The sequence below is a fragment of the Centrocercus urophasianus genome, unplaced genomic scaffold (assembly GCF_019232065.1).
Source record: "Centrocercus urophasianus isolate 14NV4802_14NV808 unplaced genomic scaffold, USGS_Curo_1.0 seq_10, whole genome shotgun sequence".
Taxonomy (NCBI): Eukaryota; Metazoa; Chordata; class Aves; order Galliformes; family Phasianidae; genus Centrocercus; species Centrocercus urophasianus.
Window position 1 is genome coordinate 46,954,308 of NW_024884142.1, and position 25,478 is coordinate 46,979,785.

General features: G+C 36.7%; 1 protein-coding gene across 13 annotated transcripts in view; it reads right to left on the reverse strand.

Annotated features, from left to right (window-relative positions):
- Positions 1 to 25,478, reverse strand: part of EPB41L2 (erythrocyte membrane protein band 4.1 like 2) — a 101,467-nt gene that overhangs the window by 73,295 nt on the left and 2,694 nt on the right. For 12 of the 13 annotated variants that reach the window (XM_042815239.1, XM_042815208.1, XM_042815232.1 and 9 more), the window contains exon 2: positions 24,504 to 24,586. The gene's annotated coding sequence lies outside the window, so the exon portion shown is untranslated. Of the gene's footprint in view, positions 1 to 12,299; positions 12,468 to 24,503; positions 24,587 to 25,478 lie in introns of all 13 variants that reach the window. The other variant, XM_042815151.1, reaches the window with a different exon arrangement.

Below are 25,478 nucleotides of genomic sequence, written 5' to 3' on the forward strand. Positions count from 1 at the left end.
CAAAGAACAAATCCAGAAGTTTCAGGGAAAATATACATTGTATTATTCAACACAGTGCTGGCTTTGTTTGCAGACCTCATGCAGAGATACTAGAAATATCACATTCTTTCTCTCTCCGTTTTGACTATGAGTCTATCTTAAGAATTGGCTCTGACTAATCTTTAGCATATCCTTTAGTAAAAGAAAATAAACCCAGCAGGAATGAAAATCAATTAAAAAAAAAAAAATAAAAAAAAAAACCACTAACAGAAGAGATGCCATTTGTCTTTTCACTGATTCTTACTATTACAAGACTGTGAAAAAAGAAAGAATACTGAAGTCACTTGGAAGCTGCAATATTTCTACATCTTAGCATTTAATCCCTCCAGGAAACTCAGCAAGAAGAAGAGGAATGCAAACAAATTTTAAGAAGATGTGCTGGAGCAAGTTTTTCTTCCTCTAGTTTCTAGCACTCTGTAGACAGCAATCCAAGAAAAACTCCTAATGTTTAAAAATTAAGTAGATGGGAAAATAGCTACTATTTATAAGTTCCTAAGCTGTTTATAAAGAAAACAGTGTTATTTCTTCACAAAACTGCTTATCACTTAATTTTTAGGCTGCTCTTGTGGCAACCTCAAGAGATCTGACAGCTGATTTTAAGTTATCTCCAAATTTATTAATGAAGTGAACAAAAACTTCTGTAAAGCCACTTTCCAAAGGAAAAGTGTAGAGTTGTCATGTAACGTATCTAGAAAGCCTTTCCAAAGTATTGCAGTCTAATCTTTCAAGACTAAAGGTTTGTTGGTTTTTGATCCCATCCCATAAAGGATAACCAAAACCCATGAAGTTCAATACATGGCAAAGCAACAAAAACTTCAAGGTTAGACACCAACTTTATTTTTTAAATAGAAGTAGGACTACTTTCATCAGCTGAAACAATTTATTGTTGTATTTCTTAAAGACAGGTATTACAATATGTTAGTTTTTCAACTTTATTTTTCAACTTTATTTTTCAACTAATAGCCCCGTAGCCAGCATTCATTGACTACATCCATCATTGAAAGTGAGTATATTCTGTGAAAGAGCATTATCCCTCAGGACTGGCTAAACACACCTTTTAAATTGCTGCAGCTTGTAAGGCCAAAAAAAAAATAAAAGCCTGCCCCTTGATTTCAATGGGTTGGCAGTAATGCTCCAATCAAACGTGTACAAACGCCTGCATAAGTGTTGTAAGATTTTATTCCTTCTCAATGACATCAGCAGATTTCAGCAGAACACAACATCAGCATTAGTTTTGGTATTCCTTTTGTGATTATCAATTATTCACATATATTCAAGTTATTCTACACATTAATTTTGGATTCATTTCACTTAATGTTCAATGATGATGATCTTTCATTTGGGATTGTCTCCTACTATTAAGACTGAAGTTGAAATTTGTTTTCAAAGTATAACATAGAACATGAGAACTACACCACTGAGGTAACAGTTTTGGGAAGACATGGTTTGTTTAGAAAGTGCACAGAAAGTGGATTACTATCCTCAAACCTGATTTTGAAAGTAACAGTCCTAGGTACAAAACTTTTTAATTTAAGAGGCCCAGCTGTTTGCCAGGATGAGGACAGCATTCCTTCCCATGAATTGGCAACACATTGGTCCACACGATCAGTTAACATGCTTGCATATTAACCAACAAGAGATTAAGTCAAGATGAATTAACGAGTTTTTGAGAAAAGTCACAGATCAGAAGCCTTAAACTGTTATGTAACAGCTTTAAAATTGTCTTCCTTGCACTTCTCAGCATACTTTTACAATATCAACACTGAAAATGCTGATGGTATTTTAATAGACAGCCATTTTCAGTAAACAAAGCTGAAAATTCTTTTCCCTTCTACTCCCTAGTCTCTTGCACTCCATTAGACAATTCCATTGATTCCCTCCTGCTTTGATGCTACTCTATCAGAAGGTCACCCCATTATGAAGGTTAAGAAGATGTATTGTTACAGATTCTACCAGGATTGCTAGAAGTTTGACACAGGATAAATTCACTAGTACAGATGCACTAACATAACTCTAAGCTATTGGTCTTGTGAATTTAGGTTTTCAATTCTGAAAATTAGTAGGCTAGAGTGTCAATGAAGTTTTTTACTCTTATTCCCTAGTCTGTATCCTTCTTGCAAATCTCATTTCAGGATATTGAGTCCTCCAAAGAAGCTTTTCATACAAAGCCTGCAGTTGAATAGCATACGAGTAAGACAGGAACAATTTCATCCCCGAGCATTTCAAAATGCATGTGATACTTCCATCCTACCAACAGACTTCACAACCAGGAGACACCCCATTATATTGGACGAACTTGAATGAAGACCAAACAACTCTTTACTATGAGTCAGTGTTTTCTCAACATTGTACCACCCATGAAGATTTATTTTTCCCCTACAAAACAGATAACAGCTAAAAGAGCCAACCTAGCCATTCCAGTACCCTGCACAGCACAGATTACTACACATCATTCCTTGTTTACTAGCAGTGTGCAAAACATAAATACCTCTCATCTGCCGTATCAAAGTATACCTCAAGACCACCAGAACAATGACATTAAACAAAGATGTATGAGACAAGGTGCAACTTTTCTCTTTACTGTATCTTTCCTCCCTCAGTATCTTGACATACTGACTCTAATAAAACAATTCACAAGACTGGCAGACCAAAGTTCTCTACTTCAGTGCTTCATTTTTACTGCAGGAAGTGAAAGGCCAAGTGGCCCAAGGGAACGGAGGCTGGCATGCAGACAAGCTAGTGCATGGGGTACTGTGCCAGACCAAATAGGCTGAACTCAAGCAGCAACCAGCAATATTGTTTTGTATTGCATGCTTCCATGAGCCACATTATTTGCCTTTGTCTGAATTTAATATATAGCCATAAAATGTAAACATTTTAGGAGGGAGATCTCAGGTCAGTCTGCATAAGATAGAGTATGTGAAAATAATAACACACAAAGTTTAGTAAACACATTAAACCTGACACGTAAGTAGATCTACAAGGATGGCAGCTATAGGCCTGCGAAAAAGTGAGCAGCATGTAACAAAGATCCACCCTGACAGAAAATACAATGGAAAAAAAGATTAAGGAAAGTGTCCTTTCAATATCTGCATCACTTTTGGACAGAAATGCATTCATTCAGACATTGTTTCATTTTTCCCTCTCTCCATTTTCTTAAGTTAAAAAAGACCAATAGGAGAACAGATAAAAAGATAGGAATTTATAAATGCCTATTGAGAAAAACATCTAAGTCACATCTGTGCTGATAACACTGCTCTAAGTATCAGACAACTGAGATGACTACACCCTCACTCCCATACTCAGTACTAAGAAAATACAATATTTACTATTATTATTTAACTTTGCACAGAATTCCATTTGCCATGTATTCATAAGTTGATGGCAAAAAGAACAAAAACCTAGAAAGAAAAGAATTAATGGTATCTATCATGCTTCTGTTGAAACAAAACTAAGGCTGCTACATACTGCAATAGTGAATGTTAAAAATATTCAAAGATGTTTGTTATGTAGTCCAGGCTAATCTTTGGCTATATGCATTCAGAGGATGAGGCTACGTAGAGATATAAACATTTTGGAGAATGCCTGGTTTTACGTAGCAAGACTGGTAGGCTCCACTTCTTTGGTGTTTAATTTCATCATGAAAAATTTTAATAGCAAGATCAAGTCAATCACAATTTATTGATAAAACATTCGTTGTTAAAGAATAGCATAAGTTACATAGAAATCTTGGGCATTAAATAAATGTCTGCCATATCCTGTAAATTAAAATACAAAAAAGGCCTCTAGAAACCTGTAAGTTACAGTTTCTTTTTCACTAGCTGTCACAAAAGTAATACCAGCTTTTCCAATTTTTATTTTAACTGAAATACAAACATTATTTGTACAAAATAAACTTTAGAACTAGAAATGGCTCAGATTCTCATACCATTGGATAAGCCTTCTCTCCCACATGCCCTCTGAAAATATACAGTAACATAGTAGAACACTAACAGTGGAAAGATGTTGTAAAAGGCTTAAGTGAGAAATTCTGATGCGTGGATGAATGGGTATGAACTCGTATTTAATACAGTCAAACCAGAAATAGAATGTTTTCCCATATAACAAATGAGATTTTGAAGCCACTTTCCAAGATGAGTACTAAGATGGAAAACTAAACCCAACTTACAGTGGCTCTTGCAAAGGCCTTGAGAAACCAATGTGTTTAAATACTTGATGACCCAGGAATTTATTTCAATCTTAGCAGCTAACAATTCAGACATCATAACTCCCACCAAAACTGAAAGTAGCACTCTGTCAGCCTGCACTGCTGTCACTATTACTCAACATCTCCTTTGACTCTTTTAGAATAGGAGCACAAAAACTTAATGTACTCTCTCTGCAGCTTTGAACAGACAACTCTGTAGCCATTCAAAGAATGTGTTCTGCAATCTCTCATAATTTAATCACTGTCTGTCATAATAGCCTATTGTGAAAAAATAATCCACTCATTTATTTTATCATCAGTGCACTCAGGCATGGTCAATTTATGAGCAACACAGTCACATGCATCAGCCATGAGAGATCCATTACAGAGCTGTTGGAAAGTTTGTCTCACAACCAAGTTGCTTTTTTCCCCAGTTATCCATAGACTGAGTCTACAAGTCTCAATCCTTCATGCTATTTTCAAAGGAGAAACGAAGGGAAGCCTTTAAGCCTTTACATATACTTAGCCAGTAAGTTAACTCATAATTTAATGTTAAAACTTGAATTACAATAACAGTAACAGCATCCTTCAAGTCAGGTGGTCATGGAAGAAAACGACATCTTGATATCATCACAGCAGCTCACAGTAGGCAGGACAACTAATAGAAGCAGCACAGCTGCCCACACTAGAAGACCAGAAGTCATTGGAAGCGTAAGAGTTGTTGGGAGACAGAAGCTACAATAAGGCCCGGAAGTTACAAGGCTATACAACTGTCAGAAGCTGCAAAATAGCAAGCCAAATCAATACAACTACATGCATTTCACAAACCCTACCTACAGAATCAAGTTAGTGAACACATGCAAGTAATATCAGTAGTAGCTGTGAGATAGCACGAAAAGACTGAGACTTGGCTAATCAAGAAAACTTCACGTACGAACAGTGACCAAAAGATTGAAGATTTCCATATCCTCCGTATACGTGAAAGCAACATCCACACACATCTTTTAAATTAAAATACGCAAGAGGACTTGCACATACGCATACTGCTGCATTATCTCTCATCCACCCAATGGCTTCATGGGAAATAGCCTCCTACATAAGATTTCATACAAATTTTTGTCTACTATAGCAAATATTAAAGAAGAAATAATTCTGATCATATGCACATCATATGTCACATATGCCATATGCATAACACCCATGCAGTATCCCACTCCTTACAGTTCCACTGTCCATTTTTAAAAGGAGATTTTTCTCTACAATTTATCAGATGAAAACAGCAATGCAGTTCTCACAACACACAGGGATTGTAGAAATACCTTACAGAAATACTACGGAAGTTCCTTGTTTAGAGCAATAAGGTATGAATGTGAGCTAGAGTACAATTAACATGGAAGGATAATCACTTAAAACAATACAGTTAAATAATAGATCCAACATAGTAGGTAGCTATTTAGCTAATTTTATTCTTGAAGTATATTTGTGACTATGAGGAAAAAAAAACTATACTGCTTTTAACTTATAAACTTTTTTGTGAAAGTAATTAAAGGACTTCCAGAAGATGCCTAACAAATCGCATATGCAGATAACCGTAGCATCACATTTATTCCTGCATTTAAAGATATTTTGGTTTATCCTTGAGAAGTGTTTGATATCATGAAATAACTTAAAGTATATTACTTTCAGTTAATTGAAAGAAGTTATTTCTCTGTAAGTAAAAAAGACTAATACAAAAAGACAACAAACACAGCTACAAATACTATTCAATCTTCAGGTTTCAAAGCAGTAACAACTATCTGAAGTTGTTTTAATTCAAGCCAATGCTTTTTACAGCGAAATTTTTCAGGCTCCAAGGGTTACTGTTGTTAATTTTTTTTTTTATTTTTTTATTTATTTTTTTTTTTTTTTGAAATAAGTCAGTGAGAAGTAATTTCTCAATCAGCATTCAATTTTAAAGTCTGATGAGAACTTGAAAGACTACAAACAAAAGCAGGAGCTTACTATCCAATTAGGTCAGCCACGCTAGCGCCTCAAAAAGCAAACACTAGCAAATACAATAAGACTGTCATGGTTAGAATCTCTAATTCAGCACACATTTGGGACTAATGCATTGAAAGTGCAATTCTGCCACTTTCTGGACTAATAGATTTGAATTCTGAAGAAAACGAAAGAATGAGAGAAAAAAGTCAAACAAAAGCAAGCAGCAAATATCCACAAAATTAAGCTCTCAGGTTTCTCTTCTAAAACAGTGTTTCAAAAAATAAATAAATAAATAAATAAAAATGAAAACCTTGATTTTGCATTACTGCTACTTCTCTGATCCAGAAGGTCATTTTGCGTTAGAAAGGAACACTAGTAGCCAGACTCTGTACCTCACTATATACCTCCTATTTCATATATCAACTATAAACTCCTAGTTTTTACTTCTGTAGTCGTAAGTCTCAGAATTAAAATCATCGATTTGTAGTGATTTTTCAGAAATGCCTCTGTCAAACTTAAGTCAAAATCTACAGTTTTTATAAGACTTCTAAAAGCCCAACTCCACTGCACTATTTGAGCAGTGCAACATGGTCACAGGCAACTACAGCAAATACACCTCCTTTGTATTGGACTGTGCAAGGCAGTGAAAACATTTCATAGTAGCAGAGCACTCAAGAAAATTGCAGTCTATCTTGGATCACACAGCACCTTACTTCACTGAGAACACGTCTAACCTGAGGTTGCCTTTGAAACATACTGAAGTAAATATAACTAAAGTTTCAGGTATGTGGTGTTGTTAAAACTGAGAGGTATCTTTTTATGGCACTGCACACACTAGAAGTTACAGTTACTTTTCAGAATTCATTATCAGGACAACCTTAAAACTTTCATACTTGCAACATCACAAACATTAAAAAAAATCTCAATTGTTATACTACAGAATGAGTAGAAAGCTTCAAACTTTTAAAAGATAATCATTCAGGCTCTCCAAAAGTACTGGGAAAGACAAGTTTAACAAGTAGAATTTTTAATAGCAGGTAAGTTTTCTGCTGTCAAGACTCTCCCATCATTCCAGTATTAAACAAATTCTGCTTTTACTTTTTTAAAAATTAAAGTTTGTGCCAGTTAACATATTTATTTGATTTATGAAGTATGTATTGAATGGGGACTTTTCAAAATAGTGCATTTTCTGCACACTTGATTTACTGGTTTGGCTAGTTCATCTGATTTCAACAGCAAGCTAGAACACTTTCACAGGTCAAACACCACATTTCTCAAATTACCTTAGCTTTAAGTTTTGTACACATTATTGAAGCATCAAGCCTTTTCAATATTCTTTCTACCTTTACTCCCATTTCTAGCATCTTTGTTTCCTATTAATTCTTGGCATATAAAGAAAAACAAACCTATCAGAAGAGGTGCATGATATTACTTACTATGAATACATTTCCTAGAAGCAAGTCACAAAGATTTAAATATAGCGGATACGTAGATTTTTAAGATTTGCCAGTCACATGAGTAAGACTATTAACCATTCATTGGGACAGAGCAGCACACAAAGGGACAAGAGGGAGACCAGAACAATTTAGGGACTCAGCAGGACTGATAAGGTGCAACTTTTTCCAGTCCAATTTCTTTTCACCACAGCAACAGCACACGCTCTCACTTCCATCCTTCATCCCACAGTTGAGGAGCCCCGGTGACTTTCCTAGCTTCACTGCACAGTGACCCTTGTCCTGCTGCCTTCAGACCATGCTCCTGGTTCCTCTCTGCTCCAATTTCCAACCTACCACAGAAGTCCACCCATTTTCAGCCAGGAGAATAATAAGCAGGTGATGACACTACAGGAACCAAGCTTTTCTAGCTTGCCTCCACCTCTCAATACAGATCTATTGCAAAGACATGCTACTACCTTACTCTCTGCTACCATCATAAATGCAAGCACAAGATGGGGCAAGATAGGTAGGCAGAATAGGCTACAAATATCAGTCTCAGCACTCTGAGCCATTAAAGCTGGCACGGCACAGAATCTCTACCCCAATAAACTTCCTTCCATTCCAGGCTGCAGCTTAACTGACCTTACCAGCCCTCCAACCTATAAATCAATTCCTGGACAAAAGACACTCAAGAAAAGCATACAACAAAGGCAATCTTGGTCTGTACCTTCTCCGTTCAAATAAACAAAGACATGACTTTGTCTGCAGTATTAATGTAAGACACTTAAAAAAAAAAAAAAAAAAAAAAAAAAAAAAAAAAAAAGCAGCTGTCTGGCAAACTTTTGTATAATCATTTCTATCAGCTTTCACTAGGGGATTTACATTAAGTATTTAAGTAGAACTTTGTTTTTCCCCACGGGAAGTAGAGAAGAAAAAAAAAAAATAAAATAAAAAAATAAAATCAGTATAATACTACTTCTGAAATAAAACAAGTTTGTTTCCAGTTACAGCTCAATTCAGGAGGCTCCAGTAAGATAATTCAGAGAAGTGCCTCAGGAAGCATTCCTGTTTGGCTTGGAATTACTATACAAGCCTACACTTTAAATTCTTCATCCCTTTACAGCTGTCTGTTTACAGTTACACTTCATTTGACTGAACAGCTGCCATCAGCTACTTGCATTCTACAGACACTTAGGCTATAAATATAAATATATTTAAGTTATTTTATGAAATCTGCATGTATGACATCTTCAGTAGCACACTTGGTATCTGCAATACCTGCAAGTTGCCAGCAGTTTTCAGCCAGAGGCTCATTCTTAAGTGTCTAAGAACTATTCTCTACAATCTAACAGTCATTACTAGCTTCACAATTTACACAAAAACTCAACTTCATCCAAACAGTGTTTAAAGCAACTAACTTGCACATGATCATAAGGAAGATGGAAAAAATAAACTCTCCCCATTAACATTCACTGTATTTACAAGTACTAGTTTCTCCCAGACAAAGATTCAACAAAAGATTTATAGGAACTGTCTTAATAGAACCCTGTTGTAGAAGTTCTACCCTTTGTACTCTCATGAACTCCTGACTATTAAGAAATAAAAGCTTTCAAGTGTGCAACAGATTTGCTCCTAACAGAACTAACAGTTTCTTTAGATTGCCAGCTGTGTTTCTTCAAGTAAATAACAGGTGAAGTAAATATGTTGAGCTAAAGCTTCTTTCCTTCAGAGGAAAAAACGCGAATACCCTGTTTACAGCTAGGGTCAGCAATCACAGCACAACTCCCAGAGGCTGATATGTAATATTGCTGTTCTTGGTTTGAGTTGCCACTTCGGAAAGTGGCTTTTTGCAGCCAGCAAGACCATCGTACAAATCAAAACAAAGAAATACAGATCTGCAATTAAAATAGAACATCATAACATTTTGTCATTACTTCAAGGAGTGTAACCAAAACGAGCGCTCTCAGCTAAGAGCTCCACACCTATCATTTTGATAGCCTTTCTGTTCGTGTTTTTGCAGATTAAGTCTGTATTGCCTTTATAGCATGAAAATAATGTCATTTCCTGCTAATTAACATCAATTTAAAAGAATGAACTATATTACTACTTGAAGCTGTATCACAGTGATATACTTTTTGTCTTCAACTATGGCTTCAGCACACTGTTCCTTACTGAGTCCTCAGGAATAAGATTCAGATTCCTTAATTCAAGAGACAGCTACAGGTATCAACATCAAGCTTCATAAGCTTTTTGACTCCCTACGTGGAGGAAGTCTAGACTTATGAACGTGTTCAGGAAGCAGCACAGACACAGCAGAGATGTTAAGCTAGTTTTCAGGCTTCATGCTAGATGAAAAGAAACACCTCTTTATCTTTAATGACTAAGCAGTATTCAAAACCCTGACTCTTATAGGATATGAAACACTTTACATATGATAGATATAATCAAGTCTACAGAATACTATGCAGTTATTCCAGCAGTCCTGCTGGCAGCACTTCAGTGCTCTCTCTGAAGAAAAACAAACAAATTATTCTATTAATCCAGTTCCTTCGAAGGATAGCAAGTAGCTCCTATATGCACAGTCATCAATTTTTTTCTCTTTGCAGCTGCAGCTTTCTTCATTGCAAACTTAAAAAGCTACATCTTACAACAAATTGCAGACTAACAGACATGATTGAGCTAATTGAGCTAAGAGCACCCATAATTTGTTACTGTCAGACACTTCACACAACCGTATATGAAAACAGGGGAATTTACATGTCAAAAAAATACAATTTCATATTAGCCATGTATTATAAAAAGAATATCAGTAGACAAGTTTCCTTTTCATTTCAAGACACAAATCTATCCTAAACATATTCCTAGTATTCGATGAATCTTCCTGGCTTTTAAAAAAATTTCTGCCTTAAACACAAACACCACATTCTAATAAAAAAAGAGAAAGTCCATTTAACTGCTACAGCCAAATAAGCGTTCCTTACACGTTTGTCTCCAGTATTCCTAAAGAATTAACTTGAAAGACAGTACATATCCTTAACATTAAAAGGAACAATCAAAAATTTTATAAAGAGTTTAAAAAAAAGTAGTGCTTAAAAATAGAAGTTGGAAAGATGCGTGCAATTCCATGATCTGGTACTCTTCATTCCACTGAAGGATAATAAAACGCATCTGAGTTTTTAAAACATTCTATTTACAGAAAGAACAGTTCTGTAAATTGAATACTCTTGAAAAACCTCAGAACTGTATTCAACTAATTTAGGAAGTGAACAAGATCACTTTAATGCAGTTTGAATATTTTATGCAACTTCAGAAACCTGAGTACATCAGTTTACATAAAATAACCTGTCTCCGTAGCAATTACCCCAACTCCTAAAGCTTTCAACATAAATTCACAATTTAGAGTTTTCAGAAACTGCTGAAGAGGTACTAAGTTCTCCTGAAAACTCTCCTAAAAACCAAAAGGATACTGGAATCCAGTCCTTCCCTCTGAATCTTTTCCATGCAGTTCTATCAGTTCTTTTCACCTGCTTGCACAGGTTGCCCAGAGAAGCTGTGGTTACCTCATCCTTGGAGGTGTTCAAGGCCAGGCTGGATAAAGGTTGGGCAGCCTGATCCGGCAGGTGACAACCCTGCCCGCAGCAGGGTGTTGGAACTGGGTGAGCTTTAAAGTTTCTCCCAACCCAAGGCATTCAATAATTCTATGATTCTTTTCTTTAAACTTCAGAAGTTTTATTTTCTTTAAAATATCTCACCTACTTTAATAGCACATTCATCACTATCACACAAAGTCAAAACAAAAAACATTCCTACGCTTAACTGCATTTTCATCCCTGTTCTTGTCAAATGAGTTATAAATACGCACCTTAAAATTGAAATCTGAAGTTCATGGCATGATGTTTGGCTCTATAGAAGTTTTAGGCATATGATTAGTATTTTTGTGGAAAAAATAGGGATAAATTTTGCATTTGATAAGCAAGAATAGACAGCATACAAAATTTCTGGAATGCTTGTGTGGGCAATGTCATTTGTACTTCTGGAGGCTGGCGCACTCAAACAATGGTTTAAAGAGTAGCTTTCAGATACAATTTGATTGCAGATGACTGGTTCCATTGCAACTGGCTTGGAACATGCTCAAATTTAGGTAAATGTTCATAGGATATTCAACTAGGATACAGAGAGGTTTATTATCACTGTAACCATTTCCTTCACTCCTCCAACTGTTCCTCACCCTCTCTCCTGTGCACTAGAAACAGAAAAAGAACCAAGGACACCAAGTATTATCCAACCCCACAGAACCTTCTCCCTGACTGCAGGCAGACACTGGGATTTATAATCCAAACTGTCTGGGACACAGGCTGCTGCTAATGTTGCCTGCAATGTTGGCAAGCTGTTAAAGTTACAGAGTGAGAAGTATGTGCCAAAATATGTACTCCTGCTTGCCAAACATATAATCTCAATGCATACTTCCTGATAGGAAACCAGCTTAATAAATATGGGACAGTTTCCTCTTCCCTTTGCTTAGAAACAGTCTTCTTTCCCACACACTTACAGGCAGAGAAGAAGAAATAGCACCACTTCCACACTTAAAAGAAGCTCAGTCAGTTCTCTGCATGGAACACTCAGTTTCATTTGATCAATCATATTCCATATTTTCTTACCAATTCAGATGACCACCACCAGGCCTTGGTTCCTAAAGAGCCTCTGTCTCCCACTGTTCATGAAACACTCCCAAAAACATTTGACAGCTAAGTTTATTTGGTGAATACAGCCTCAGCTGTCGCCTGGTTCACTCTGCTTTGTGATCTATTAGTAGGCCCTCTCTTCATCTAGAAGAGAAAAGAAATACCTGTGAAGGACTGAGTTTCGTACTTGAGTCACAGCATGCACTTGGTTTACTATAAAATCTCTGTTAAGAGAAAGTTTAACTAAATAACTGGATACATGCAGGATGGTGAATTTCTTCTAATGCTTGAAAAGATAACACAGATACTAAGCAGAACATGTGGCTCTAGGAACCAAACAGTATGCAGCATTATAGGATAGCCCTGAGGCACTTACTTTGCTTCATTACTATGCCATGGCAGTGTTCTAGAAAAATATCTAATGTCTTATGAGCAACATTCACATTCTAAATAAACTACATCTGAGGAAATCCCAAAGGTAAGTAATGATAAATTCAGAAATCTTACTGAAGAACAACTATGAAAGGGATATCAATAGCCATGTCAAAACTTAGACTTGAAAATCCTCTCAAAATAATTAACTGGCTTCTACAGAAGAAAAACAATTGATATCTAGGTCTGACAGAAGACTTGTCCACATACTGAAACATGCACAGCTTAAGTGTTACTAAGGCAATAATCACGACTGCATTTTCCCTATCTTGCAACATCCTTTTAGTGCTAACACCTTCTCCTATTAGGGAGAAAAAGGAGGAAACAAGACTTCTTAGTCATGACAAGCTGTCACAAATTTCAGTTGCTAAACAAGATATATTCTGTTGAGTAAACTTAGAAGCTTACAGAAGTCAACAATGCACAAAGTTCATATTGCAACAATATTTGCCTGATAGCAAAATGAGGTCTACAATACTCAGCTTTAATAAAAGCATAACCATTCTTGGAGGAAGATAAAGCAGACAAATGGATAAACCATTTCACTGAAGGGGAAAAGTGGTAAAGTAATTCAGAAACCTCAGCTGAAACTGGAAAAATTAACATCTCCCAGTCTATAACTGCCACAAGTTTAACTACAGTGCCTCACACACAGAGTTTAAACTCCACCTGACATCTGCTCAAGACAGATCTGTACCAATAACAATCAAAGTAAAACAAAATAGAAGAAATATTGCCTTTGCTTTGGCTTTAACAGCTAAGTTGTGTAAGTTCTTTTAACCATTGATTTGCAAGTTGTGAGCTAGGTAAACTTTGTACACACATACAAAAGCAAACCCCATTTTCTGCACTGGTTCTCTTCTGACTAATCTTTCCCTACCCTATTACTACCATCTGCAAAATCTTATACAAAACCTGCAAGCTGGACTTTAGAACCAAATATAAACTCTTATGTTCTTATAAGGAGTGCCAAGGTAATCATTGGCAAAATGTACACAGACCATACATGGCAGAGCATTAAACCAAATTGTTGGATCCTCTCCTATTCTTAACAGACACCTCTGGAGTCTCTTTACCATTATTACTCTGTGCCATTATGTTCTGGCTCATGTCTATGAGCACATAACTTGCAGGTCCATTCAGCTTTATTGCTCTTCGTACAGAAGAGATGTAGAGCTACTGGAGCAAGCCCAGCAAAGATAGTTGCACCTAAAGCACCTGACATCAAGAAAGGCTGAAAAAGCTGGAATTGTTTAGCCTGGGAATGAGAAGGCTCAGAGCAGAGAATGTTATTAGAATGCATTACTATTTGACATGGTTAGTAGAGAAAACAGAGCCAGGATCTGTTCAGTGATACCTAGTGGGGAAAAAAAAAGAAAAAAAAAAAAAGAAAAAAAAAGAGACAATGGGCATTTCCCCCCTAAAATTTGACAGTCATCACAGACTGAGAACAGGATGCCAAGAAAAGTTGCACAGCCTTTTTCCTCAGAAGTGTTAAATCTGAGAGGACAAGCGTCTCTGACCCCACTTTAGGGATCACAGGAATTGGAAGAAACGTTGGGCTGAAAAATCTCCAGAAGTCTCTTCCAACTCCAATGATTCTATAATTCCTGGCACAGATGAAAATGACTAATCTGGTTCTCTAAGGAAAGCAAGAAAAGAATACGTGAAGTTAATAATGAATGCTCTTATGTTCTCCTAAGACAAATGCCAAATCTACTACAAAAATAAAATCAGAATCTATACCTCAAAACAGCTAATAACCAAAGCAAACTGAGACCATGATACCCCAACCATCAGATTCTGCTTTTATCACATTATGAAGTTTATTTGAAAACTGTTGAAGTTTGCAGAAACAAACCTAACTACGTAAGTCAATTTCAGCTGATATTAGAGAGACAGGACCTCTAAATCCAGTTATTCAGCTTGAATGACTCATCATGAGTTTTGCCTTCTGGCTCTCCTCCTCATCCCACCACTGTTACACTCAAAATACAAAGTGCACAAATGCCGTTCTGTGCATTTAACTCAAGAATCTTTCTAATTCAAGTATACAGACAAGGGAATATAGGACCAAGAATGGAAGGCTGTAAAGTCCTGATTGCTGCAGGTGTTGAACTGATAACACAAAAAGATATGTAAAAAATTACAATCTTGAGATGCTAGCTTGATAATTTAGGTAGACATTGGTGATGTTTTTGCAAATACATGGGCTGAATCAATTCATACTGATTATCTGTGTACCTCGGCTGCCGCAGCTGAGACAACTTCAGATGGTCACACTGGTATTTTGGCAGCAATTCCTCGGACTACAAATAACCCATGGCATAATTTCTATCCTACCCAACACGAGGGCAAGAGAATTTGTTGCAGTTCACTTTATTGGGCATGGTGTCACAGAGATCAGAAGTAGAGATCATAACCACTGTGTATGGAAACAATAAAGTGTCATATTCTGAATCAAAGGGTGACCTTTACCCACAGCTGGGCAGCCCATCAACTTCTAATCTGAGCACAAACAGACCGTTTAAAAATCTGCAACAATAGTTTAGGCATATGTGTATGTTCACATGCAGACAGTGTGAACACTTCAGCCCTGCCCAGGGGACTGACTATACCAACTTCTAAATATTTTTATCTTGAACATATAAAGTTCAGTAGGCTATGTTAGAGATTTCTACTATAAAGCACTTCAGAAAAGTCCATTTGAAGCCTATCTAGGTCTTTAGTTGCTTAATTCAGTTTCTTGCCTTAGAAGAAAACAAAAGAGCTTCAAACAAAATTCTCCTGACTTTCTACAAGGAAGAGAGAAAAAGTAAAGTCTTTGGCATCCTATTACAAGAACTCAGCAGATCTGATTTAGGACACTCATAATGGCATCTCAACCTTTTCCGAAAGGTCAGGAGATGCCTCATATTTAACGACACACTACTCTAATGCTTACATAAGCTATGGAAAAAAAAGATAAAATAGTCATAACACCAGAGAAGAGCATCAAAAAAAAATCTTTTAATGCATCAGTCTCTGCATTTATGTGGGGAAAAAAAATATATCAGTTTTCACAGCAAGAAATTCCTCCCCAGAATATTACCTTCTACCTGCCTGTCAACTGCTGTATTTCAAACATTCTCACACATGAACTGCTGAGAAGATTTTATCAAGTCACTAAACCACTATGATGAGACAACTTCCTTAAATTGAGAAGTCAAACAGTATAAGGGTACAATAAGAAAGATTAGTTCTGCTCGTTAGTAATCTTTTTTTCTTATACATAGGTTGCTCCAAATATTATGCCTCTTATTTATTTCTATGCAAACTACAAGAGATAAAGAGCACAGTAACATTATTTGATAAACAAGTTCTCAGCTATAAAACATTAGCTTTCACCATAGTCACCATCAGTTATGCACTTTTACCAGCAATGAAAAAGAGCCTGCATGCTACGCTTGTAAAAATCTGTACCAGCAGAGGTGACCCAATGGTGTTGAAATGCACCACCCGCCACCACACCGTGCTCACATGCACTCTTTAGTTTCCATCAGCATTCAGCAAGCATCAGTGAATGTCAACTGCTACTGTTTTTTCCACATGGAGAGACTCAATGACACACCTTTGTTTCACATGCACTTCCACATCTGCCCCTCTGCTGCTATCTGTCACACAGCAACAACATTTAATGGAGTAACGGTGGGAAGGTTCAACCTCCACTGCCACACCACCAAGTCGCCTTTTGAAGCAGCTCTTGTGCATTCTCTAAATCAGTAGCAACAGCGAGCAAGGATGTTTCCTAACTGATCTAGCAGCATCTACTCAGGAAATGTGACTGGAGGGTAGAGGGCAGTCAGAAATAGAAAGCTAGTGGAAGTCTATGCTATCACTGATCCCCCTGCAGCAGCACGTTACATAGACAAGTTTTGAGGATCAGACTTCCACACAAAAGCTTGCAAGTGCATTTAGAAAAATCATATCAAATCAACAGAGCATACAACTGATTCAAACAAGTAATTACAACCCAATCAGTATATTAAACTAGTGAACTAAATATAGAACATATGCTCTCTTGGTTGAAAAGCACTGAGCTGCTGAGAAACCTCTTTCAGAATATTATAGCCCTTTGCAGAATTGCCAGCCCTTCAGGGTATTGGCATGGCAAACAGTTTTGTCATGTGAACAACTGCTTACTCTTGAGAAGTACGCATAGCCTATGGCAGTGCTTTCCAAGCAAAGAGACAGGTCAGTAAACTGCAAGGAGAACATACCTCATACAAGGTGCCTTCCTTTCTTCTTGTAAGGTAAAGGGAACGACTGTTTTCAAAACATCAGAAGTGTTGGACCAGAGCACATTCATCTTCACTTGGTGTTGCAAAAGAAGAATCTTAATTGTCATCTTGTTGATGAAAGACCTACTTCAGATTATCTCACCTCATTTGCAGCAATATTATGTTGCCTATTTCAAAACAAAAGAATTCAGAGCTGGCTGCTACACTTTCAGACCTGAAAGTTATCACCTTCAGGTAAAGCAACAAGCAGTTTTTCATTCATGAGTGGTGTAGCATTTGAAAATCGCAACTGTGAATCGGGTAACTACTACTGCTCACAGCAGAGACATAAAGTTACACAAACCTTTGCAGTGTATAACCATCAGACCACTCAATTCATTACAAGTGTTTCTTTAGCTACAACTAGAAGATAAAAAGTTGTCTTGAGTTCTTCAGCTGCTTTGGACTTAGCAAACAGTAGTAATGTTTACTTCAGAGTTAACACTAGGGATGAAAAAAAAAAAAAAAAACAACAACAAGAAAGACTAGCGAACAAAGGAAAATGAAGTGGGGAGAAGAGGGTTATGAAAGGCTGGGAGCTGAAAGGATGAAGAGAAAACACAGAGAACCAGTCCTTTGCAGGTTAAGCTGAAGTAAAAGGGCAGGAAAAGAAATTCAACTCGAAACAACACACCTAATTGCTGCAAATGAAAGGCCAGTTACTTAAAGACCTCCTGCATAACCTCCATATACACTACAGATATTCAGCCTTCTATTTTTAAGGCTTTATTCTTATTTTCAAGGTCACCCAATAGCAAGACCACAGTACTTGAACCATCCACGGATGGCTCGTATCACTACTCGAAGCTAAAAATCAGCATTGATAAAAAATTACAATTCAGTTAGCAGGCAAATTTGCTGTTTCAGTGTTTTCATACGCAAGACAAACAGTGATTAAAACTGCAGAAGAGACAACTCTACACATTACGTCAGACGTAAGGAGCAATGAATTCTAGTCAGGAGCATCTCAAGCAACTCCAGGTCCAACTCATTTCTACAGAAGGCTACTTCCTCTGTGCCAAAACAATTCATCCATCATTTGAGACTGATAGCACACAGCAAAAATACGCTTAAACAAAAAAGGCTGCAATTTGATTTTATTCTACTGAGAAGTAGAAATAACTACAACTTCATGCCTTAAAAAAAAAAAAAAAAAAAAAACATGGCAAAATATAGTTGGTCTTACACAAAATAGAAGACTCATTACTCAAGCAACAGCAAACAAACAACTAGAAAAAACGATACATGCAGAATTTCCATTACAGCAGCATCTTGCTGTTTTAATAAGAGTATTAAGTACTTATGAAGCTTTGTTTTGACAGGCAAAGTTATTTAATGGTTGTTTCTCCTACGTTTTACAAAAAAAGCCCAGCAAAACACATGCTGCAAAAGCAGCTTCCAGTTTGCAGAAGAAAATCAAGTAAACACTGTTCTGTTTGTGTGGCAAACTTCAAAACACCAGAACACCAAGAAACCTAAAGAAAAGAATTTCCACACAATTATTCAAGTACCAGTTACGTTCTTCGACTATCAGAGAACAACTTTTAACTGAACACATCTAGGAAAAAAACAAACAACAAAAAAAAAAATCAAATGCATGAAATTAGGAATTCCTGTATCTGTGTAACAAAATCTGACAACTTGAAGAGTAATATCATGAAACACCCTTGCATAAATGCCTAAATATATAGAAGCCCTCCTCCTCAAAACAGGATGAGTTACTTTCAAGAACTGAAGAGCCATCTGACAGCAGGCTAATGCACTGCCCACACAGTGCTGTCCCACTCTCTAGCACTAGTTTCTGATAAATAAAACAAAGTATTTCCCCTGTTATAAAAGTTGGAATCGTACAAATCCTAACACTCAAGCAACTTCAGTCCAGCTCTAATTTTTTATCATCTATCAAAATATTGTTCCTTCAACCCTGAAGTGCTAGCTCAAAAGCACAGCTCGATATAAAGAACATGGTCAGAACGGGGAACTGACCTCCAATATGAATATGCATACAGCTTCCTGTATCTTCTATAACAAGTTTTTAAATCAAAACCAGCTTCACATTAAACAATTCTTATATATACATATTAGCCATCTCTTCCAGTGGTGACCCATGAAATAAGCAAACAGTACATTTACAGTACGTCAATCAGACAATTTTCCTTAAGTTCCTATTCACTCTGAACTCCAGGTAGTTTGTCCACCCTACGTCTTGATGACATTTGTTTTCCACTACAGATGTTCCCGAAACACAAACTTCTTGAAACCCTGAGTCCGGATATCTCTCACAAAGTTTCAAAAAGTCAATCTCAAGAATACTGCCTGCTAGAAAACCAGTAGGCAGGAACAGCTTGTCCTCACTTCACTGTAGCTCTAAATGAAGCTAAGTGGTTTTTGTTTGTTTGGATTCAAACAAAGAAAAAAAGTTGTATTGAATGGGATTTCAGAGAATGTAAATGTTAAGTTTCTTAAATTTGAATTGCAATCAGAGTGACAGAGTCCTTTTTTTTTACAAAAGACATCTACAGTCACATTGACAGAGTTACCTGAAACAAAGCTTCAGTCAAGAAAAAAAGTGAAAATCACCAGAGGAAAGGAGCATTCTTTCACAAGTGCCCATGCTTTTACCTTCTTGACATAACCAAAGGTCAGAATACACCTTTTTTTAAGTGTCCTGCACAGAAAAAAATCAGCTTATATACTGATCCTTTTGGCCAGCATCCTCTGCTGCTGTTAACCTTGGGAGCTGTACAAATAAAAACCCATTTAGAATTTGAAAACTAACACTTACAGAAAAGTATCTTTAAGATAACTACATAAATGGAGTCATCAAATACTTAACAAGAAACTCAAGAAACTCAAACTCAAAAACCTGACTCCTTTTTAAAAGCAGTCAAACAAGAACATCCTTGTGAACTTTTCAACAGAAAGGATTCATGCATTTTCCTCTGCAAGCAAAGATGCTTCAGAAGTAAAAGAAAGCAAATTGATTTCAATTTCAATAACTTAATATCTTAAAGGACAACATATTAGTCTTAAAGTAAACTTTTGCTAGGGAAATTAATCTTCTCACTCACTCAACCGTTTATACAGACATTGGTGTTTCAAGTGAGATAATTAGGGCTCAGAGACTAAGTAGTTCAGCAAACATCTACTTCCACCTGGTCCCATTCCTAATTTTTGATGCTGCATAAGTTACGTCCTGCCTATTATCTAAGACATGCTGTAAACAGCAGCAACAGATGGTGAATTCTACAGCATACCAGCTATCTTCATAGCAGGGATTGCTCGATAATGGAAAGAAACCCTGAAAACTAGAGAAAACTGAACAAGAGGTCTGAAAGATGCAAAGAAGCTGACAAAAAGTGGTTCTGCTGCCAACACATCAGGCACGTTTTGTTTTTCACATAGCCTTTCAAAAAACAAAAACACATTCACTGGCAATAAGTGAAAACACTTTTCATTCTCAGCACAATACTCAAAGTCTCACAATGTCTCAGTAATCAAATCACTTAAGATTTCCACAAGTCAGCACCACAAGATATACTTCAGCTAATATACATTTATTTTCCACTAGAGCTTCGTTAGGCATTCTAAAATACAAGCAGTGGAAAGTCACGATACATATGGAGACCAGAACTAAAGCAGCGTCTGGCATCATCCTTTGTATATAAGCTTTTTCCTCAGAAAGACTTGCCTGATGTTTAATACCCAGCCTCTAGCTGAGACTGAACATTTCTGTCAGAATTACTGAGCTTACAGTGGTCAAAGGATGAAAGTAGGATGCACAGTTACACATCTCTTAGTTAACTTGCTAAAACAAGTATGCATGTGCAGTGCTAAATAAGCTCTGGCCTTAGCCCAATCAGGTCTTACAATTCAAGAAGATGCAGTATCAAGTTACCTGTTACACATCAATTCTTAAAACTTGATACATCACATTAATGCCCTCTCCAAGTCAAAACATTGTGGTCTACTACACTGTTTCATAGTTAGATTTCATTTTCTATTTGTATTACATTTTCAAGAATAAATCCCTTCTGGTACTATATAAGCCCTTCTTCAGAGCTCTCTTTCTTTTTTTTAATAATAGAGAATGCACCTTTTTTTCCCACAAGTGTTTTCTCATTTTCAACACAACACTGAAGTACTTCCAAATTCACCTCTGTAGTGTCATTTCTACTACAGTAGAAACATGTTTTCCCTGGAGCATTCAGTCTATGTCAGGTCAGGACAAGGGGAAATGGTTTTAAGTTGAGGGAGGGAAGATTTAGGCTGGATGTCAAGGGGAAGTTCTTTACAGAGAGAGTGGTGAGGTGCTGGAACAGGCTGCCCAGTGAGGTTGTGGATGCCCTGTCCCGGCAGGTGCTCAAGGCCAGATTGGACGGGGCTCTGGGCAGCCTGGTGTAGTATTAAATGGGGAGGATGGTGGCCCTGCCTGTGGCAGGGGGGTTGGAGATTCATGATCCTTGAGGTCCCTTCCAACTCTAGCCACCTTGTGATGTTGCAGGTCATTATTCTGCAGTTATTCCAAGAAACTTAACTTCTTTCTTTCTGGAACGACAACTAAATTCAACCATGACTGAAAAAAGTAATCTTTTAGCATGGCTAGATGTTTTATCTTTTCTACAGCATGGAATCATGAAATAAAGATTGACACGTTTTCCCCTTTCAAATTAAAAATACGACAATGCTTGGCAACATTTGGAAAGAGTTACGATCTTGTCATACACTGCACAAACAGCATACTTAGGTGCAGAGGGGAGGTTGTGGGAAGAGGATAGGAGAAAAAGAAAGATCTGTCAGTGCACAGCTCTTAACCACCTCCACAAATGATAACTGCATTCTATAAAACACATCCTCCCCAACACAAAGAAGAAAGTATTCTCTGAAAGCAAGTCTAAACTTCCAACATCTTAAGTTAATCAGCATGAGAGATTAGAGGTCCACAAAAGGTTTAATACTAAAATCACTTGCAACTTGCCTTTCTGTTTTGTTTCTGGCTTTTTTTGTTTGTTGGTTTTGGTTTTTTTTTTTTTTGGAAAGGAGTGGATGAAATAGTAGTATTGATTTGTAGGAACCTCAAGCTTGACCCAAGCAGCTGCCTTGGACCATTATGTAGCTAACCTCTTGTCAAAGACTGCTGCAACACAGCAGCATTGACTATAAAGAGGACAAAGCAGCCTTAAGACCAAATCATAACTTGACCATAAAGCTTGTGCGGACATTCCTTGTGGTTTCAGCCCTGCTCCCTCTTCTGAAGTGGGATTTGCTTCAGATTCATGGCCTAATAATGCAACATACGACCAGGAAAAAGACCCAAAACACCATACAAAAAATGTATCCAGTCCTCTAAGAGAAGATAAATGATACTCAGGCTTAATATTTTGCCATTTCTAACTGAAAGACAACAGAATAGCAGCAATTACAGTATTAAGTAAAGCTTCAAAAGGAAGTTAAGCAGAGGATAAAAGGGCAGAAAAGTCATTTCTCAAAGGAAGCAAATAGGTAATTTCCAAGCAGTGTTTAAAAAGTAGAAAACACTATTTGAAAACTGAACATGACATTTCAGATCTTAAAACTGAAATTTTCATTCTGAAATGAGTTTGCTGTGTTTTTCGTACTTGTGAGAAAAACTTCCTATATTCTAAAATATTCTGTTAGTGAATGCTTGCTCTTGTGAGTAACTGAAAGTAATAAGCTTTTGAACAAATGTGAAACAAGTGCTTATTTTTATCCTCAGATCTTAGTTGTTTTCGTTTTCAGAAGTAGGACACGTACTGAGTCAAGAGTCAGAGTAAAGGTCCCCCAATTATCCAATTCAGAAGCTTGCAAGAATATCTATTTTAAATCCCATAGACAGGATAACAGAGCATTTCAAATTGGAAAAAGCTGTTGTAGTTTTCCATTGTGGTAAGAGATCACATCATAGATTTTAAATATGCACTAAAGAATGTTATTAAGAATACAAAAACTATGTTTTTAAAATGTTGTAGTCAAATTCTTATCCAGCCCACTAAAAAGAATACCACATTTATACCCTGTACTTCTCAAGCCACAGTCATGGCATAGCCATGATTTCCAGTAAAATTTGGTGTTACATTTAGCTGTATTACACTACTAATCACAGGGTAATTTCAACAACAAATATTTGGTTACACTCTGCTTTGTCATCAGTGCAAGTAATTTAGCTGAAATTGATCACCCAGAGAATCCAAACTCCTCTTTTAGAGACTATTTTTATTTTCTGGTAACTGAAAGTCTTCTCCTATAGAACATTTCTCTAGAAACAGTGCTTTGCAAACAGAAAACCACAGTGACAATGTCAGAAGCAAAATGGAAGATTCAAAACTAGAGCAGCAAGGCAATTCATAGTTGCTTTTGAACTGTCCTTAGCTAACCCTACTTTACTACTCAACACCAAAGTCTAACAGTGACCTTACAGAGCACACAGGCTACGTCGCTTCATAACAATTAGGTAAATTAAAGTTATATCACAGCATTCTTCAGAAAGAAATAAAATTCTGGGAAGAAACAAAAACACAGAAGAATGAGCACCACTGTAGCTATTATATCAAGTAAAACACACAACCCCACAGACACTGACAGTCTCTAGTTTTACTGAAATACTCCTGCAATGCTCCTTTACAAGATCTCTGAAGAGCCAGGCTACTGTTAATGAACAGCATTATCTTACCTCTACTAAAAAGAGAACTAAGAAACCAAAATTAAAAAAAACAAACATCTATCTGCTTTGGAGAATATTAAGAGACAGTCAATCAGTATTTACTCAAGAGGTCAACTTAATAAGTCAGGCCTTCATAGCATCTCATATAATTGAGTCCAGGTATCATCTGTTATCGACCCCCAAAGAAAACTGATGTGCAGAGCAGAGGGTAGGCACCTGAACTTCTCAGACAACCTCAAAGGCTCCCTACAATCAAGTGATGTGCTCTGATAAGATCCAGACCCAGCACTGCTCCAAAAACTAGGGGACAAAAAAAAAAAACAAAACAAACACAAAGCACAGGACAGAATGGCTATTTTTTGACTACTCTGTAGTTAGTAATCTATGTTCTGTTGATATGACTTTCACACATCCTGTAAATCTTCACAACGTACTCAAACACATAGTGAGCATTAATATGGAAATCAGTTGCTAGCAGAGTTACTTTCACACAGTAGTTCATAACACAAACACTGTAATTCAGAAATCAATATTTGCTAGAAGAAAAAATACTCACTGTACTGTTAATATGCTGCTTTCTGTGAAATATTACAGTACTGCCACATTCAACAGTTTAAGTTTTACACATTAAAAGCAAACAAGTTCATAAGAAGTTTAAACAGCCCACAGAACTGCTGTTATTCAGAATGTTTTTACTCAGATAATTTTCTGGTATTAAAAATAAAGACAACAAAAGTCACAAGTTACCTTTAACACCACTGGAAGTCTTGAAGACTTGTAGAATGCGATCCAACTATGACAACTGGATAACAGCCTGATGTCTTCTTGATCTAAAACAGAATACAGACTTAAATTTCTAGTCAGAGTAATCATCTTCCCACCAACCAACTGATTTGGAAAAACATAAGAGTTAACTTGTTTTAAAAAAAAAAAAAAAAAAAAAAAGATATTTTTCATTTAAGCACTTCAACACCCTGCAAATACTAAGGAGGTGACAACCACAAATTTAACTTGCAGTTTCATTTTTAAAGTCTCTTCAAAAACTGCATGGCAGTTTAACTCCTTCAGTCAAAAAGAGACTTTTTCTACAGAGAAAGAACTAACCCCTCACAATTTCAAATAATCGAAATGCAGTTTGATTACGTGTACAATGCTGGCCATAACACAGTCACACACTCCCACAGGCCCCTTTCCTACTTCCACATCTTTCCTTATGTCTAGCATACAATGAGCAACTTTTCAGCTTTGCTTTTCTTGGGTTCATTCTGCCTTCTATAGGGAAGAAAACTCACCTCTCCCTCTTCATCTCCCCCAAAAGCATATAATCAGCTCCAGAACAAAACTACCATTTGAATTAGTGCATCTTTTTCTAGAAAGCACTTGATTTTACTTTAAAAATATCTAAAAACATCATATACACTATATAATACAATCTTTGATAACATTTTTACCCTACTGAAATCTACAAGTGATAAACTAAGATACACTAAACTGAGTAATAATCTCACATTCTTTCAATTATGAGGGTGGTATTGTGTACTACAGCTAAGCAGCACAAACTGATTAGATTTGTTTTCTAGTCAGTGAACCATTTCATAGCCACATTACCCAAGCTTGCCCATGTTACAGGTACATCATCTATCTCTGCTGACAGTGACAGGGCCCAAAGGAAAGCTGTGACATTGTGTTGGGTTGGGGGGTTAGTTTGGGTGTCAGGAAATG